The following is an 8,267-nucleotide window of genomic DNA, read 5'->3' as shown; positions in this document are numbered from 1 at the left end:
CCACTTTTTGTGCCATGTTTCAAGTGGAAAAGCTGGGGCTAGTGGTTACCAGAACTTCCTAGAGTGATGTTTAATGGCTCATTTGAAAACTGTTGCTCATATCTACATGCTTTTATCAATTCTACAATTCGTAAGTGAATTTTAGCACTGAAAACAACCCTTTTGGTGCCACTTCTTAAGTGGAAAATTTTGAAAGTATAAAACAGCATAATTGTAATGATTATGATCCAAATGCTTAACTCGAGGTTTGAAAGAACACCTCCCGCAGGTTCCTCCTCCAGGCCCCCTTAACAAGCTACGCAATTGAAGTCCTACAAAAACCAATATATTAAGTCAGGTTATTTGAGGCGTGGTTCTCTTAGTACAGCGCTGGACTTAAAATTAAATTATCATGCGTTCGATTACTCCTTGTATTTTTTTTTTTCAATCATGGTTTGTCCGTTCTTATTATTACTTTTTAGATAATCCACTATTTTTGCAAATGTGATGCACTAATTTTTCAAAGAATATCCCGGGAAGACTCATTTTAAAGCTATTACTCATCAAAACGAGCAAGGATTAATCTAAAAAAACAAAGTTTTTTCCGGGGGAAGTAAAGAGCGAAGTTGAAACTTAAAACGATAAAAAATTATTGCTTCACAGCCTATCTAATATACATCAATCAACCTAGTAAAAATAAACCAACTAATTATGTTTCCCTGTGTTTCTAAGATTATAGAAAACTATTGCTTTACTGAAAACACAAAATAATATAGGAGTTTTGATAAAGTAAAAGAAAACCAATTAAGGACACTTTTCTACCGAATGGGACATGTCATGACTAGTTTCTAGACAAGTTCGAAGTGAGGCCCTCTTGATAGCATTGCGATTAGGACTATAGACTAGCTTTAGAATTTTTATCATAGCTTGAAATTCACTTTTGTATAAAGACAAATAACCGCATTTTCAGAGTTCATCTTATGTCTTATTTGATCTTCATTTCAAGTAATACTAAAGCATATTTCTTACATTTGAAGGTTGTTTAATAATCACTATTGATATTAGTAGTAACATATTAGGCACTATCAGGGGATATTTAGAACCCTGTCAATAACATAAGCTGTTTGACGGGTTTTTACCAAGGACATTAAATCACCCATCAAACATCTTATGTTATAGACAGGTTTCTGCAGCTACACCCATTTCTGGGCCAATCAGAGATGTTTCTACAGAGGGTACTCCATACATGGTGACAATAGATTCAGAGCTACAGTTAATGATCGCACACATTATTAAAGGTATCAATGGTAACTCATTTGCATAAAAGATATCTTAATTTGCAAAAAGTTAACCCATTTGCATAACTCAGGTCTGAATGAACTTAATTGATGATTTGAATAATAGGATGAAACAGAGGACAAAACAAATTCTTATTTTTTTTAAATGGATCGTATAAAAGTGATTAATGGATTAAAATTATTTGTCAATTAAGGTGAGTCTGAGGGGTTGGTAAGTCTTACCCAACGTGACATAAATTTTAGAATGACATCATATGTATCAGTCTATAGAAACGGTTAGCGATGACAAGAATATTCTGTATAATACACAAGTACATAATGAAGGATGGGGGAAATATATAATATTCTTTAGCAATGGAGTATGCTAAAAAGATGAAACTAATAGAGTTGTAGCCGCCAAGATGATCTTGTGACTTGACTTAGCTTTACTTCTTGGCTGTGCTCTGTATAGTACATGAATACCAACAGAGCAGTGTTGCCAATAGGAAATATGCTTTAGCATTGGAGTATGCTAAAAAGTTGAAACTAATAGAGTCGTAGGCGCCAAAAAAAGATCACGTGAATAGACCTAGCTTTCACTTCTCGGCTGTGGCCGTTATAATACACAAGTACATAATGAGGGATGGGGGCAATGTATAATATTATTTATCAATGGAGTATACTAAAAAGTTGAAACTAATAAAGCTGTAGATGCCAAGAAAAGAATTTTAACATAGAAATTCAGAACAATCCTTAGAAATCAACTAGTGAGATGGTTATGGATTTGAACCATCAGGGACCGCAACCAACAATGACCCTAATCACCAAGGACCTCAACCTCCAAGGGCCACCTTTTCTCAACCTCCAAGGGGCCCCCTCCTTCCAAATTTTTGCCCCCCTTTTTTATACTTTTTTAAGCTTAATTTTTTTACTTTTTTTAACATGGAAATTTTATTCAACTTTTTTTAAACACCTCTTTAAATGATATGAAATATACTTAAAAAAATCACATTTAATATTTTCTAAATACCAAAGTGAAATTATATTGATATGTTAGTCGTGACTTTTACTATTAGAAAAATAATGTTTGTAGTAGCACTTTTTTCTGACTTGGAATTTTTGGGACATAGGAAAGTCGAAATTAATAATGTAATGTCTATTCTAAGTGATGATATGACACCCCTATGAGGGAAGTGATATAGTAACGTCTTTTGAATAGTATTGCTTAATATTAAGTATGCTAAAAAATCGAAATTAATAAAGTAATGTCTATTCTAGGTGATGATATGACAGCCCTGTGAGGGAAATGATAGAGTATTGTCTTTTGAAAAGTATTGCTTAGTTTTGAGGAATTCATAAAGTCCAAATTATTCAAGTAATATGAATAATGCCTTTTGAAAAGTATTGCTTTGCATTGGGGTTTGCATAAAGTCGAAATTAATAAAATAATATTTATTCTAAGTGAGGATATGACACCCCTATGATGGAAATTATAGAATAATGTATTTTGAAAAGTATTGCTTAGTAGTAAGGTATGCATAAAGTCGAAATTAATAAATTAATATCTATTATAAGTGATGATATGACAGCCCTAAGAGGGAAATCATAGAATAACGTCTTTTGAAAAGTACTGTTTGGTATTGGATTATGCTAAAATGTTGAAATTAATAAAGCAATTTCTATTCTAAGTTATGATATGACAGCCCTATGAGGGAAATGATAGAGTAAAGTCTTTTGAAAAGTATATCTTAGTATTGGGACATGCATAAGACCAAAATTTTTCAAGTAATATCTCTTCTAAGTGTTAATATGAGGACCCTTTGATGGAAATTATAGATTAATGGCTTTTGAAAAGTACTGCTTAGTATTGGGTAATGCATAAATACGAAATTAATAAATTAGTATATATGCTATTTGATTATATGACATCTCCATGAGGGAAATTACAGAATAACATCTTTTCAACAGTATCGCTTAGTATTGAAGTATGCATAAAGTCAAAATGGATAAAGTAATGTCCATTCTAAGTGATGATATGACAGCCCTATGAGGAAAATCATTGAATAATGTGTTTCGAAAAGTTTTACTTAGTGTTGAGGCATGCATAAAGTTGAAATTAATAAAGTAATATATATTCTAAGTGATAATGTGACAGCCCTATGAGGGAAATGATTGAATTATGTCTTTTGAAAAGTATTGCTTAGTATTGGGGTATGCATAAAGTCAAAATTAATAAAATAATATCTATTCTATGTTATGCTATGACAGCCCTATGAGGAAAATGATAGATTAATATCTTTTGAAAATTATTGCTTGGTATTGGGGTATGCATAAAGTCAAATTAATAAAATAATATCTACTCTAAGTAATGATATGACAGCCCAATGAGAGAAAAGATAGAATAATGTCTTTTGAAAAGTTTTGCTTAGTATTGGGGTATGCTAAGACTTTGGTATAGGTTTTGTTAACCTATCTCAGTTTCTAATATATGCCTTAAGATCCTGCTAGTAGTATCTGTGTCTCTTAAAATTCCTTTTTCTTACATCTCTGACATTTTAATAGACATTCTAAGCGTTTGGCATGTTAGCATACCCTAAAAGTAATAGACACATAACAAAGTAATGCATAAAGTATTTGAATGAAAAAACGACATGTTGAATATTAACATGAAAAAAATATGTTGCATACATTATTATACATTATTAATACCATTCAACAGCTTTGGAGATTTTGAATCGTTTTCTTAAAATAGTTCATCATCTTGATACTGTTCTCTCTTGATACTGTAGCTATTGTCTTCTCTTAGTTCGTAATCAGTAGAATCATCATTAGTCCATTTCGAGTCATACACAATTTTTACTGGTGTGTTACCTAAAGGTTCAACATGCATTTCGTCTTTGGTATTATTAGGTTCATTGACTAAATGATCAATAGTAGTAATAACGTTCACTTGCGCTTGATTTTCCACCAATTCATCTTTATATTCATTGATGATATTGTCTGCCAATACCCTTTTTATTCTGCCAGTGATTTCACTGTCTATTATTGCATTATTTTTACACATACAACAGCTCTGGTACGTAGACAAGATATGACTTATGACATTATTGCAGCATTAGACCTTTCTTTTTACCTTTGCATCCATTTGAATACTAATACCAGAACGACGGCAATAGGATGTATCAGTAGGTAACGTGTTACTAGAACCACGAGCAAGAAGATACCCCTCTTCATGAACTATTATTTTTATGTTGGCATTCTCTTTGAGCACTATCATCTCTGGAGATCTCACTCTCGCATATCCAACATTTTAAAATCGAAATTCTTCGGTACTCTAAATAAATCTAAACTCAGACTGTCATGACAACGCACGCATACTTTTCCAATAGTGTTACCACTAGTGCTTGTTTCATAGTTCAAGTATTGATTTTTGTCAGTATTCAACGCAACGATGATTTTATCGTGTGCACACGCTATCGTTGAATAATTCATCTTTACTTTCTTTTTTAAATGTGATGCAAGATTTTATCCTTCCAGTGTAAAAAAAAATACTCATTTAATACACATAATAAACTAGATAGTCTCAATAAGTACCCATAGAGTACCACTGGTACAGTCGGGTAGTGTCGATGAGCAGCCATAGATTACCATTGGTACAGCCGCAAGCATATTTCATGTCATTTTAAGATACTTAAAAAAAGTTGACCTATTTTCTAAGTCCCGAAAATTCCAATTCAGAAAAAAGTGGTACTACAAACATTATTTTTATAATAGTAAAAGTCACGACTAACATAGCAATATCATTCCCATTTTGTATTTAGACAATATTAAATGCAATTTTTTTTGTTCTAAGTATATTTCATATCGTTTTAAGACATGTAAAAAAATGTTGAAAAAATTTCCATGTTAAAAAAAGTAAAAAAAAATTAAGCTTAAAAAATGTATAATAAAATGGGCGGGGCTAAAACTTGGAGGTAGAGGGCCCCTTGGAGGTTGGGGAGAGATTGCCCTTGGAGGTTGATGTCCTTGGTGGATAGGGTCATTGGTGGTTGCGGTCCTTGATGGTTCAAATCCATAACAATCTCACTAGTTGATTTCTAAGGATTGTCCTGAATTTCTATATTAAAATTTTTTTCTTGGTATCTACAACTTTATTAGTTTCACCTTTTTAGTATACTGCATTGCTAAAGAACATTATACATTGCCCCCATCCCTCATTATGTACTTGTGTGTTATAGCAACCACAGCCGAGAAGTGAAAGCTAGGTTAAGTCACTTGATCTTTTGTTGACGTCTACGACTCTATTAATTTCAACTTTTTAGCATACTCTAATTCTAAAGCATATTTTGATTGCCAACACTCCTCAGTTGATACTTGTGTATTATACAGAACACAGCCAAGAAGTAAAGCTAGGTCAAGTCACAAGATCATCTTGGCGCCTGCGACTCTATTAGTTTCAACTTTTTAGCATACTCCATTGCTAAAGAATATTATACATTGCCCCCATCCAACATTATGTGCTTGTGTATCATACAGAATCTTCTTATCATCGCTAACCGTTTCCATAGACTGATACATATGATGTCATTCTAACATTTATGTCACGTTGCATAAACTTACCAACCGGCTCAGACTGACCTTAATTGATAAACAAATTTAAACCCTTTATCACTTTCATATGATCCAATTAAAAAAAATAAGAATGAAGAATAAAAATAAGATAAATAAAAATAAGAATAAGCCCAGAAATGGGTGTAGCTGCAGAAACCTGTCTATAACATACGATGTTTGACGGGTGATTTAATGTCCTTGGTAAAAGCCCGTCAAACAGCGTATGTTATAGACAGATTTCTAAATATCCCCTGACAGTAGTAGAGCCCCATTATTGAATACTGATGTTACATAATTTATTCATGTTTCTGTTTGTTGTTTTTGTTCTGTTTTTTGATGGTTATTTGATGTTTTTTCATTATTCTGTTTGTTGATGGTTATATTGTGTTTCTGTTCTGTTCTGTATATTGATGGTTGTTTGATAGCTATGAGTGTTGGTTAATTTGTTTGTTGTTTCTTGGATGTAGACATAAGTTCAACAATAATTGCTAGATAATTGAGTCTAACGGCACAGGATCACGTGTCTCTTTCTAGGCCAATCAGGGGAATTAGAAACACTAACGGAACAAGATTGCAGTGAATATAAGGAAGAATTTTTGCTATAGTTGTTATTAGTGTGAGAATAGAATTCAAGGAGTGAGAACAGTTTGACTTTATCATTCAGATATATTTGTAATAATGAGTGGAATGTTTACACTATTAGAACTTGATAGTGGAGTTGGCAGCAATGATACAAGAGCACCAAACATTGCGGTGGAAATCACGAGAGGATCACGGCTTTGTCTTGAATGGGATGAAGTATATGCAAGATAAGTGTTATCTTTGAGCAAATTTAAAATGGAGAATCAATTATGCTTCGCTGCAAAAGTTGATATAGCACATGTGAATTGACTTCAAAGTGCTTTAAGTGAAATAGTGAAGCATATTGAGGACAATAAGTTATATCGCTAATTGTATATGTGTAATATATATTATTGTTGTAATGATAGAATAAAATTGTTTCGAAATTGAAAATGTCACTCTTTTCTTTATGTTAGGCTATCGAATATTCATAAAGTAGAACGAATCATGGTTAGTTTAGAGTCAGCGGTGAGAGTGATAGGATTGAAAATTGAATAAATTTGAGAAAGAGAGAATTAGATCGAATCTTGTGATTATGGAAAAATATTTGATTCTGGATGACGATTATCTCGAGTTATCCATTCAACGGAAGATGTTCTCACAGGAGACTTTTGAAAATATAATGAAAACTGATTCTCCCCCATTGGACTATTGTTTAAAGCTTTTACGATGTGACTCAAATGCTTATACTCAATTTATTGATATATTAATTGAAACAAAGCAGAATAATATCGTGGATATACTTTTGAAAACATTTCCATTGATTTAATGCAGATGAACCCCCCCCCCCCCTTCGAAAGCGGTAACGTCACAGAGCTACTCCTCTCCCATTCCCCTCTGAATTTATCGAACGAGGATCAGTTTCTTTTAGCTTTGAGATAGTTGACATCGGAAACCAAAAAATGTTCTATACATGTCCACTATGCATGTACACTCTTGGCAGTTGGTCATCATGTGAGAATTGTGCAATTACTGATGACTATAAAGAAAAGTACAAATTAGGCAATCCATTTAAATTGCATAGAGATATGCAGTACAAGTTAAAGGATGTAATTCATGTCTTGAAGAGATTTGTGACTCTCACCCTAGAGGACATCTATGCTCCAATTGCCCTTGTGACAAATGTGATCAGTGGGAGAATACTTATCCCGGTATGATTGGAAAGAACCCAAAACGTGATTTTAGTTTATTTCTACGAGATTGATATCGTCGTGAATTTAAATTATTTTGGAAGGAAGAATCAGGTCTACGATTCAACTGTTGGGGTAACAAGACAATTTGGTTTCTACGTCATCGTTGTGACGACACTGCCTATTATGACTATAAACCTAGTGATTTTTATTTGGCAGTTACCGAATGTGATTCACCATTTGAAAACACTCTATGTGATATTGCTTCAAAAAGATAGATTCAAAGACGTGAATTTCACAATATGAATGCAAATAGTATCATTGACTATACAAAGAGATATGACAAGAGTGAAATTACATTATACTGTAGAAAATGCGACCCTGACTTTGCAGCCAATCAAGATCAATATACAGTGAATTCAAATGATCTACCAGCATTAGTGGTTCACGACAGTTGCCTATACACCGAAGAAGACATCTAAAGTGAAGAATAAAGACATTGTTGCACATATAAATTTTTTTAATAATAAGACACTTAAAAAACTTTAATAATAAGACACTAACTCGTAGGACACTAAAATCAATATTATACAGGTCTGAGAGGATATTTTCCACCATAAAGTCGTTCACACATGGATTGTCTACATAA

Source organism: Artemia sp. Qi Xiang Cuo, chromosome 6 (genome assembly GCF_049724085.1).
Source record: "Artemia sp. Qi Xiang Cuo chromosome 6, ASM4972408v1, whole genome shotgun sequence".
Lineage (NCBI taxonomy): Eukaryota > Metazoa > Arthropoda > Branchiopoda > Anostraca > Artemiidae > Artemia > Artemia sp. Qi Xiang Cuo.
This window is presented reverse-complemented; position numbering follows the sequence as displayed.